This window comes from Monomorium pharaonis, chromosome 2, assembly GCF_013373865.1.
Source record: "Monomorium pharaonis isolate MP-MQ-018 chromosome 2, ASM1337386v2, whole genome shotgun sequence".
Lineage (NCBI taxonomy): Eukaryota > Metazoa > Arthropoda > Insecta > Hymenoptera > Formicidae > Monomorium > Monomorium pharaonis.
In genome coordinates, this window is record NC_050468.1 from 658,001 (window position 1) to 670,500 (window position 12,500).

The following is a 12,500-nucleotide window of genomic DNA, read 5'->3' on the forward strand; positions in this document are numbered from 1 at the left end:
TTGCACCATCTCTTATCTCTTATCCGTTTTCATTCAAACAATTACAAAAAGTGCAAATAAATATTCATCAGCTCCACAGACTTCTGTAGTAAGCGAACAACTATTTACGAGCTCTGCTGGACAGATTTATGCAGATAGAGGCAGTAATTTTATTGGGCCAAAAATGCCGAAACTTTTATTTTTATGTTACAAAACATAAAATTATATTCACTTTGATTATTAAGTTTAATATAATGTTAAATAATAAAACTGTGATGTATAACTTTACTGTTATACTATGCAATGTATCTAATATAATTTCTATTAAAAAGTTGACTTTTCAAAAGATGTTTTTGTTTTTTGTAAAAAAACATTTATATTGTAATAAAATTATAAATAATAAAGTAATAACACATTCTCAATGAAAGCTTATTTAATAACTGATAAAAAGCTTATTTGACATTAACTCCCCTCCCCCTCCCTTAATCCGAGCCTGCCTAAACAATAGAGGAGAAGATGATAATATGACCAGTGCAGATAATATGAGTGGCCATATTATCTGCACTGGCCATATTACCATCTTCTCTTCTATTAGGTTTAGGCAGGCTCGGATTAAGGGGGGAACTAAGGGGAACTATAGCCCCGAGCCTTTTTGTTACAGGGTCTCATACGAGCTATTTTATTTCGTCAAAGGGCCTCCATGGAGTCAATAACCTCGGGCTTCAAAATACCTTAATTCGGTGACCGGTCCTCGGCTTAGGCCTACCTTTCTACCAACGTAGATCAACTTTCTCGGTTCTAATACTTGACCTTTATCTATCTTTTTCTAATTTTTGAACTAGAATGAGATAACAAGTAAATTAACTCAAGAATAAAGCTTATCCATGTTGGAAGAAACCGATCTTAGGCTGCTTTTCTTTTAGAGAACACAAAACACAATTGACACAAGCCTCGTTCTATCTTTTTTTTATGTTCAATGAGTAACAAAGATAAAACGATACTTATGTCTAATGTGTTTCCTAAAAGGAAGGCAGCCTTAGTTTAATAGCATTGACCCAAATTTTACTGCTGAAATAGCAAGTTTTGATGTCTTCGAGCAGTCATCGACGCGAGCTTAGACGCCGTACAACGAGACGTGGGAGCGTACAACGACGAAGCACGGGCAACGGCGGCACGGCGCGCTTCTTCTTCTTCCCCCCCGTCGCCGGCAGCCAGTGCTCGAGACAGCAGACCGTGCTATGACTCGTAGGCTCGAGCCCTTCCCTTGGCGCGCTTTCATTTGCATAATTTGAACAATTAATATCTTAATTATTGGCAGACGTAAACCCAAGACAATATTGAACCTTTATGTTCATCTCGATCCCTTCTACCTTTTTTTGAGCATTGATCCATGTAGTCTGGAACACCTGTATATAATACATAATCCTAATTTGTTTTTATTAAACTTTGTGTTCGTTAAGTATACTTAATGCTATCATTTTAACCCTTTCGTATTTCTTAAATAATATATGTCCTACTTACAAAATTCATCATAACTTTTAACCAAATAGTTTTTCCATCTTTACTTGTTTACAAAAAATTCAAGCTATATGTATAAATGTAAAATATATAATGTAACGTATAAATTTGTACACAAAAAATAAATTTTATTATATATTTACATTGTACCCACATAGAAATTGACATCCAGTGGATGTCCAATGGACGTCCATTAAACCTCCATAGATCCATGGGACGTCTATGTCCATGGTGGAAGTCAGATGGACGTCCATTAGAGGTCTTGTAAACTTCCTTAGCTCCATTGGAGGTTTACCTCCATGGCGGAAGTTAGGTAGACGTCCATTAGGGATCCAGTAAACTTCCATGGCTTCATTGAAGGATTACCTCCATGGCGGAAGTTAGACAGACGTCCATTAAAGAGCCAGTAAACGTCCATGGCTCCATTGGAGGTTTACCTCCATGGTGGAAGTTAGATAGACATCCATTAGGGATCCATTAAACATCCATAGCTCCATTGGATGTTTTCTTCCATAGTGAAAGTTAGATGGATGTCTATTAGGGATCCACTAAACTTCCATAGCTCTATGGAACATTATTTCCATGATGGAAGTTATACAGACGTCCATTAAGGATCCATTAAACTTCCATAGCTCTATGGAACATTTATTTTCATGGTAAAAGTTACCCAGACAACACGCTTGTCAGAATGAAAACTTTAAGAGAACTTTTTTAAGAAAACATTTAGATATCTTGGAAATGATGTCCAAATGGTAACATTTATCAGAGACGTCTACTAAGATAGGTCTTTGAGATATCTCATGGAAGAGTTTCATTAAAGTTTCTTGAAAATGTTATCCTTATGATATCACAGCTAAATGATATCAGCTTAATATCTCATAAAAGATATCACAATGCTGTCCGATTTTTGAGCCGTCCATGCGCGTCGTAGTTGACTCAGAAATCAGACAACACTATAGCATCCTGAATGAGAGATCTATTTGATATTTAAAAAAATTATCATAAAGATAATGTTTTCCAAAATAACAGTTTGTCTACAATTACTGCGCACAAAAAAATGCACAAAATCTAAATTTATCATGTACTGAATACAAAAACAGAATAATAAACTATTTAATTTTTCTTGAAATATATGATTTATATAGTTAAAATTATCTAATTAACCATTTGAACGCTTCAAAGTATTAATGCTAAATAGATCGCAATTTCCATCAAATTATTAAGGTTATGGAAAAAGATAAATTTAACAATGAAATTAATAAGTAAATAAATTAATGCTATTTATTTTTAATGTTTTGCAAAATTTAATTGCTTTTATAAAAAATAATATAATTGCGTCAGTTTATAACATATGTGTATATGTAGACAATAACAAGTACCCATATCGATGAGTCAAATTGGCATAGCAGATAGAGTACAAGGTTTGTAATCCTAAGGTCCCGAGTTCAAAACCAGAGGCAAGTAAGAATAAAATAAAATAATTTAATTTAAATTTAATTAATTAATAAAAATTTGTCCTAAATTTAGTATGTACTGTTGATAAAAATAATTTAAAAGAAATAAATTTTTATTTTAAATTTTTATTTTGTCAATCATTCATTGAGGCTCCGTGAAGCCTCTATTAATGATCCACGAAACGTCCGTAAGTCATCCATCGAGGCTCCGTGAAGCCTCTGTTAATGATCCACACAACGTCTAATAGACCTCTTTGACGACCTCTATTGAAAGTCTAATAGACGTCCACAGTGCGGAACTGTGGATTTCTAATGGCTCTATATAGGACGTCTAATGGACGTCCACTGGAAGTTTAAACTTCCATGGCAGACGTCCATTAGACGTCTACTGGAGGTTTCATTTCTATGTGGGTATACGAAAATATTTTAATAAATATTAGAGATACCTGTTTGTATTTTTTCAGAAATAAATGATGAGATATTTGTGTACCAAAAATTGAAAATCACATACTTATAATAATATATAATGCTTAACGCAAAAAAAGTTCCGGTTAATTCCGCAAGTACCATTGTGAATCTGAAACAGAATATGTTTTACTACACAAAGAAATAACCTAATTATGTATACATATCATCACAGGACACGGTGGTAGTGCCGTGCCAAGTGAACGCGAAGCGTGAGATGCTCGAGTATTATACATACGCAAGTATGCGACTTGCACACAAGATAACCATGTAGATCGTAATAACGACTGAACCATCTAAGTACTGACTAAGATCAATCAAAAGGATTCGATTTGTATAAGAAAGCACTGTGTATAAAAAAACTTCTTATTTTTTATTTTACGTGTCCTATGATAGAAGGTATCCCGATACAAAATCCAAATACGAAATTTCGTTTTAAGAAAAGACATAGTTCTTGTTCAGTATATAAATTCAACATTAGAGATCTTTAAAAGTTATCTGTGACGGTTTCCTATAAAATATATACTGCATATTGAGACGATGATAAATCATTCGTTTTACGAGTGTAAAAAATAAGTAAATATTAAATAATTTATCTGTAAATTATACGATTAATAATAATAATCCCTTATAAGAAAAGTCGTGTAGATCCGAAAAGTAAGCGTTTTATCATCGCTTTTCCAAGTACATTGACGATCGTGTCCGCAACGAATTTCACGGCGGTAATATGACGGTCCATGGTTAATAACGCACTTATTTAAATCGTTGGTCCTCTTACCACTTATTGAGCCTACGTTTTAACTACAACATAATCAAGCAAGTATTAAATTTAATTTACTGTTTCTCTATCTCGTTTAACAATTTATTACATCAAACACATAATACGAAGAAATCGGTCATATTTACAGCGAGTAAATACATAAATTAAAAAATAAGTTAGTGCTCAAAAACGCTTTGAAAAAGTAAAATTACCCTTCAAAAAATAAAGACATTTTTGTCTCGATATTGTGATATTTTATAATATTAATCGATTTTATTTTACGATGATAATGTATAGTATTTTGGTCTCGGAACCGTTGCAAAATTCAGACAGATGTTAGCGCAAGCGAAGGACGCTGAACAGAATATGTTATTCTGACGACGGCGCGATGTATTTTCTAACGTTCCTGTTACGGGAGAACGTTCGGATTGTGGACGTAAACATATAGTTTAATTCTATGTAGATTGTGAAAGCGTGGGGGAGGGGACGTGTGAGGTAAAGTCACCGATGAAAGATTTTTCTCCTAGATTTCATTATTCTAGATTGTGGTAATCACGGAGGAGATTTTGAGAGGTACGTGAGCCGGTGTCTCATGGCACGAGTTGTATGGACTTAAGGTGACCGTCAAGCCCATTGTGATGCGATTTCAAGACTTGAAATTCAAGCCCGGCACGCTCGCGCAAACGTCACACTCCCCCTATCCGTGAGGCACGCGCGCTCGGCTGCGATCGGCGCGGCGTGAGCCGTCGCGCACTCGGCTACGTTCGCAGCCGGTTCGTCCTACAGAGATATACATATACATATAATATAGAGGCAACCTTCTGTAAGCGGAGCTGTCCGCATCTTCTATTCTATGGGATAGAAACGATATGTAGTTAGAGTCCTATAATAGAGAAGCGCGATCTTGTTCCTACTTTCTGATTGGTCGGGTTCACGTGACTTATATGTGTGTTGTTACACAATGTAAATAAATGCACACATGTAATCATGGTAAGAACACATATACGCAACCTACGCGGCTGTCCGATCCTAAGATGGCAGCGGGTGGCAAGGTGGAGATAGAGTTCGCGCTTCTCTGATTATAGGACTCTACATATATGTAGTAAAGTGTTGTCTTCGTCACTCAACTAGTCTAATGGGAAAGCGCTCCCGCTCCCCGTACATCGAAGCGTGCGTGGGATACGAAGGACGCCGTATAATTTGATAATCTTACGAGTTTTATCGAATATTGACTTCTAATTAATTATTCGTTACAGTAAACAACAATCCATTGTGTTTCAATAATTTACCTGTCAAACCACCATCAAATAATTCACCTGTGGAAAAAAATTAACACATGAAACAGCCTCATATCTCATAAAAAACAAATTCTGTTGAGAATATCTCAACAAACAAAGATATTAATTCTACGTCCCATGAAACTCTTCAACCAAGTCGTAAGTGTAATTTGTGTTATTTTAACACTATAACAATTTTTTATTAACTAGTAAATGAAATTCATTTTTATCATTAATTATACTAATATATCATTGGGCTATTAAAGCATGTTATTATTTAATGTTTCAGCTTCTTTGTCATCATTGATGAAAAACATACATACGCAATTAGATAAATTAGCTATCTATTTCGATTGTTTCTTGAAAATTTATATATATTTTTGTTGAATATTGATAAATTATTTTTGTTTTATTTAACATAAAAACATTATTTAATTTTTTAAAAATAGTTTTTATTTGATTTTATTTGATTATTGTATATATATTGCTTTATTTTAGATTCTCATGTTGCTGCTGTTCTCCAAGTTTTAGTAGACAGACAGGAAGAACTGAATGGGAAAGTAGAACATGTAATCCTGATGCTCAAAGAATTTATCGCAAGCTAGCCCCAAACGAAGAAAAAATTATTATACCAAAAGGACTTTCTGCACTTCCTTTAAGGGATGAAGATGCTTTCGTAGAATTTCAACAGTTTCTAATCTTCGATGATAACTTCTATCCTTTAGTAAGTATAATCTTATTACTCGTGTTGTAATAGTGATATTATTTGTTGGCAAATTAAAATTAATAGCTATATTTAGTTTCTTTTCTACACACATTTTCATTACAATAAAAACTTTATTTTATATTTATTTCCCATACAGGAAGGTATGCAAACAAATTTGGTATTATTTTAATTTTAAAATATAATGTATGATATATTGTGTCATAATCGTAAATCTAATTTAAAAAATTCTATTTTTTTAAATTATTTTAAGTTCTAAATTTAATTTTTATAATACGTGATAAAAAATGTGTGCTTTAAAAAGTTAATGCTCGAAATAAATAGTATATGTAATTATATATTAGTATATGTAGTTATATGTAGCTACAATTGTAATGCAGCGGAAAATTATCTCAATATAATTATTGCTTAATATATTTTAGAAAATAATTTTGTAATTATAAAACAAATATTATAAAGCAAGTTATTGCAAAACAAAAGAAAAATATTGCAATATGAAATTGTACAATATAATTATTCAAACATACTTAAAATGAAAATTTTACAAAAAAAATTGAAGTAGCATGCATGAAACATCATACTATTTTAATATCAATTTTATAATCACAAAATTCCTTAAAAAAATATCCCTTAAAAAAATATGATTTCTACTTTTGTAAATACAACAATTATTACGAAGGTTTCCTATCTGGGTTTTTCTTTATTATCATTATTTTATTTTATATATTTACAAATAAATTTTATAAAAATTTACATTTTCATAAAAATTTTTTAGCTTTGGAACATGCGCTCACTTATAATTAAAAAATGGCATTGAAAATTAATTTTTTTTTTTCAGGTAGATTATTTTCACAACCTAATGAAAATTGATGAATAGACCGATGAATATACAACTATCGGCCGTATTCTGCCAAAAGTTATAAAAAATTCTTTGGCTCGTATGATAAATTTTCTGGATCAGGTTCAGTGAAGCTAAAATTTGAAAATACGAAGCTCCATGAAGCAATTATTTGTAAGTTTTAATTATAATTTCAATAATAATACTTTTTGTTTTTAGATAAATAACATAATTCATCTCTATTTGTATATAGGTGCTGTTTTAAAGGCATTCCTTATGATACTTATGTTCTACCTGGGATAGAACTTACACTAATGGAAGCGGAATAGCGTATACCGTATGCCGTATGCCGAAACTGTGTCCAACATCTGTGCGACAAGGATAGATAGAACATAACTTGATATGAAATGAAACAGAACTATTTTTCTCACTTCTTGGACACACTTATACGGGTTCTCTTTTCCTTTCATTAGTATAAGTTCTATGGGGGGAAGCCACTCGGCATACGTTCCCGAATTTTTCTATCTTTCTACTGTTTTCTTATTGCGTCACCGGCGTCTCGGTAGCCTGAACAGTTCCGGATTCTCCATACGAGGCCCCCGTGCACGCTATCGAGTTTTTCAACTCACGAGGTCGTTGATTACAATCGGCTCTGTATGCGATTTCAAGCCCGGGCACGTTCACGTACACATCGCACTCTTCCTATCCGTGAGGCACGCGCGCTCGGTTGGCTCGGCTGCGATCAGCGTGAGCCGTCGCGCACTTCGGCTACGTTCACGGCCAGTTCGTCCCTTTCTCCTCTGCCCCTTCTAACTCCGTTCTAACTCCGAACTCCGAGGCGGTCGCCGGCGTCTAATACTTTTTTCGAAGTATGTTCATCGCGCGGGCGTAGCCGCACAGTGGGGAATTTTGGCTAAAACGTGGCCATAAATCGAGGAATCATCAGAAATGCACAAAAATTGGTAAATTTATGTTTTTGGGGTCGCTGATTATGAATCCAATGTGTAATTTTTTGAAAACAAAATGGCGGTCTTAATATGGTGAAACGAATCATTAAATATTCATCCGATTTAGCTGAAAATTTATAAATCAATGATTTTGAGGTCGCTGATTACGAATCCAATGTGTAATTATCTGGAAACGAAATGGCGGTCTTAATATGGCGGAACGAACTATCAAATACTTATTTGATCTGGCTGAAAATTAATTTTTGGACTTGTCAATTAAGAATTAAATTAAAAAAAAAAATTTTAATCTATGTGCAGCTATAAGAGTTTATTCTTACATTTTTTATAAATAGATATAAATTATTATTATTATTCAGTCCAAATTAAATAATTAATTTGAAATAAAAAAATAAATTAAATAAAAATTAATTAATCTGAATCGGAATCGCAATCCTCTTTATAATCAGAAGTTATTTCTGTATCCGAATCTGGTTTCGACAGTAATTATATTGCTTCAGGCAATAATTCTTTCACTTTGTTTTGAGGCAGTTTCCTTAAATTTATAAAAGGATCTGACGACACCAACAGCCAATTTAAAACATCGTCCATTGTTTTTTCGCGTGAACATTTCTGTGAGAATTCCTTTCAATATTTTTTAATGTCTTTATTCCAGATTTTCTATTATCATATATAATACCTATTATATAATCATATAAAAAACATATATTTTTAAATCTTTCCATATTTAATTATATATTTTTATGATTATACATGATTATATCGCGCCAAATTTCGGATTAGATTATATATGATTACATATTATTAGATCTTTTCGTATCTAATTATATATTTTTACATCTGATCATACTAATATCCATTTTTTTGGGGGGTGGAGGGTAACGATTCTAAAAATTTGTTTAGTAAACATTCTATATATAAGACATTTAAAACTTTAAATACTTTTGACTTTTATCCGGATTTCAAACCCACACTTTCTCTATTACTGTTGTAAGCACAGATGGAATTAAGCGGGACTGCCTGAGATCTCAAACGCGCCTCACCAGGTATCTTTTTAAACGCATACATTATACTGAAAAAACAATTTTCTTGACACAACCAAAATTTGGTAGACTGAACCAAATAATTTGGTAAAAATAGGAACAAACAAATATTTTGTTGTCCTAACAAAAAAATTTGGTTCTTTTTATTTAGTATTGAAAACCAAAATTTTATTACCGACAACCAAAAGGTTTTTTTATCTGAAATATATTTAGTTATCGATAGCCAAAATGTTTAGTATCAACAAAATGTTTTCTTGTCTAAAATAAAAGTATTTACTGAACACCCGTATTTTTGGTAAAGAATTTTATTTTTATTTTTATTTTGTTACAAAGTTTTGCTTTTATTTTAAGTTTTACTAAAAAATTATCTTATTTGTAACAAAATAAAAAAATTTGTTACAAAAATGCCCGTCGCTTATTTGGAAACAAATTTTAAATTTTTTGAGATAAAATTTCAAAATTGGCATTCAACAAACGTATTCTACAAGCATTATAAGATTTATGAGATACATATATAATGATATAAATATAGAATAAAAATATTTTTTGTAGATAGTTAAATATTTTATAAATATATTATATATACATACATTTCTGTCTCGTTTTCAGATTTTTGAAACATAAATTAAGTAATAAGATCAGTTAATTTTTTACGTTTAGCTTCAAGTATGTCATGGTATTCATAAAATTTTATAATAATTTAGCCATCAACAAAGTTTTGTAACAATTTTTTAAAATCCTATTAAAAATGACAAAAAAATATGTTTAGAATATTTAATAAAATTAATAAAATTAACAAAATATGTATAAAATATTTTGCATAAAAATATTACCGTATTTTGAACTGCTGTAGAACGATTAATAGCGTATGAAATTTTTTTAAATTCATTTTCAGCATTATTATTTTTCTTTAATTTTTTTTCTTTACTAATGATACATTTATTAATTAAAGGATTTATATTATCTTCATCGTTACTAGATGCATCTGATGAATTATTTGATGTACTCTGCTTGTCAGTGTTATGTCCATAATCAAAGTCTTCAGTTAATGTTGTATTTAATGATTCATCTATTGGATAATTTTTCGATGCATACGATGTCCATCAAACTAAAACAAAAGCCTTGATGAATATAATATATACCGAGAAAGTATATAATATGTAATATATATTTTTTAAACTAAAAGTATATTATACATACCGAAGGTTGTATATCACTACTGCATTGTGAAAATTTGCTTTTTGTTTCTTCACTCAGTTCCTTCTGTAAAAATAGCAAAATATTACATTTTCAAATAAATTTCTTAAAAATCTTGAAAAACAAAATTTTATTATCTTACTAATTTTAATATGTCTATCAATTGTTTTCTTTTTTCTATAAAAAAGCGAACTCCTCCAATTGTTGTGATTAATCGTGCCACTTTATTTTTATTTATTTTTAGAAAAGTCTCTTTATCAATGTCCTCCTGTATGAGACATAAATGTAAAAAGTAAAAAATTTATTATTATTTGACCATACATCCTAACCTTAAATTAATATATTTTTTTTTTAATCAAATCAAGTTAAAGCTATAATAGGTTATAAAATTAATTTTCTCAAGTTAAAAATTGCATAAACGAAAAACTGACTTAGTTAAAAGTTAAGTTAAATTAACTCAAGTTAAATTTAAAATTAATTTTGGAAAACGTTATTTATATTTATATTAAATTAGAAAGTCATAATTTGTTTAAACTAGATTATTAAAATAGTTATAATTAGATTAGATCATAAAACATATATAACATTTTATTTATAAATTAAATTTATAAATCTTTAAAACTTTGGAAAAAAGTCAACAAGTTAAAGTTTATGTATTACAAAATTATTTAGTTAAAGTTAAATTTAAAAAATTTTAAATTTAAAATTAATGAAGTTAAAAGTCATTCTTTTTAACTTTGTTATTAACTTTTAATAAAATATTTATAAACCATAACTATTTAACAATCTGCGAATGCATGCGTATTGCAACTGTAAATACAGTAGGATAGATGTCTTAATTACTGCCAGTGTCCTAATAACTGCCATTTTATTTATTGTACTTGATAAAAAATATATTTGTAAATAAACGTGTTAAACAAAAAATTTATTATTAAATTAATACTTTATTTTATAGAAAAACAAACAAATGATACATATTTGTTTAGACTTAATATTTAAAAATTAATGTTAATTCGGTTTTATATCAAAAGTGCGATTACGTAAGTAAGAGGCGATGCAAAAGTCATATTAAAGAAAGGGCACTAATTTTATTATATAACCTACATTGATCATGTAAAATAAATTAATAATGAGATATATAAGAATCATTTTAATGAAATAATGTATGAAATAGGTGATATTTTATCTTAAATTATTATAATTAATGCTAACAGCAATATATAGGGACAATATTTTTTGGTTTGTCCGTTAAACTGCGGTCAGTGTTCGGGATAAGAAACGTACGTGTTACAAGAACGTATAACTGACATCTACGAGACTCTATAAAAGGGACTGGCAGTTATCTGGTCACAGTGAAAGAGACTGGCATTTTGGGTGTCAGTAATACGAAAGCGGCTGTCAATCATGGGGATATCGCAGATTTCTGTATATTTTTACTTATTATTAATTGAGTATTTATATTTAATGCATAATAATTTTTTTTATGATAATAGAGTTATTAAGTAATATTATGATTAAAAGTGAAACATTTTTTTAGCTTCAGCAATGCCCAAAATGGTTTAATAAAGTTCGGCTATAAGCTTAAGGTGGCAGTAATTGGGACATCTACCCCAGTTAAATATTTTGTTTTGTTTCTATTATATTTTTTTATTACGCACTTTTAATTTAAGTATTAATTATAAATATTAATAATAAATATTTAAGCTAATTACTTAAATTAAAAGTGCGTAATAAAAAAATATATTACTACAAACAAAACAAAAATATTTAACTACTGTTTACCGTTGCAATACGCATGCATTCGCAAATTGTTAAATAGTTATGTTTTATAAATATTTTATTAAAAGTTACATTTTATAAATATTTTATTAAAAGTTAAAAGTTAATAATAAAGTTAAAAGGTAATGACTTTTTACTTTATTAATATTAAATTTTCAATTTATAAAATTTAACTTTAATTAAATATTTTTGAAATATATAAATTTTAACTTATTAACTTTTTTCCAAGGTTTTGAAAATTTATAAATTTAATTTACAAATAAAATGTTGAATATATTTTAAAATCTAATCTAATTATAATTGTTTCAATAATCTAGTTTAAATAAATTATGGCTTTCTAATTTAACATAAATAATGTTTTTCAAAGTTAATTTTACCTTGAGTTAATTTAACCTAACTTTTAACTAAGTCAGTTTTTCGTTTATGCAATTTTTAATTTGAGAAAATTAATCTAATAAGAACTATTAATTTTAATTTGATTTGGTAAAAAAAAATATTTTA

General features: G+C 29.6%; 1 protein-coding gene and 1 long non-coding RNA gene across 2 annotated transcripts in view; both read left to right on the forward strand.

Moving 5' to 3' along the window:
• The first annotated feature begins 4,855 nt into the window (after positions 1-4,855).
• LOC118644421 lies at positions 4,856-6,036 on the forward strand. The gene is made up of 3 exons (XR_004962230.1): positions 4,856-4,949; positions 5,433-5,612; positions 5,952-6,036. It is a non-coding gene; the product is annotated as an uncharacterized LOC118644421 (long non-coding RNA).
• Positions 6,037-7,125: 1,089 nt separating this feature from the next.
• The window catches only part of LOC118644420 (probable medium-chain specific acyl-CoA dehydrogenase, mitochondrial), a 12,052-nt gene continuing 6,677 nt past the window's right edge, over positions 7,126-12,500 (forward strand). Inside the window, exons 1-2 of the mRNA XM_036282991.1 lie at positions 7,126-7,189; positions 7,269-7,467. The gene's annotated coding sequence lies outside the window, so the exon portion shown is untranslated. The remainder of the gene's footprint in view (positions 7,190-7,268; positions 7,468-12,500) is intronic.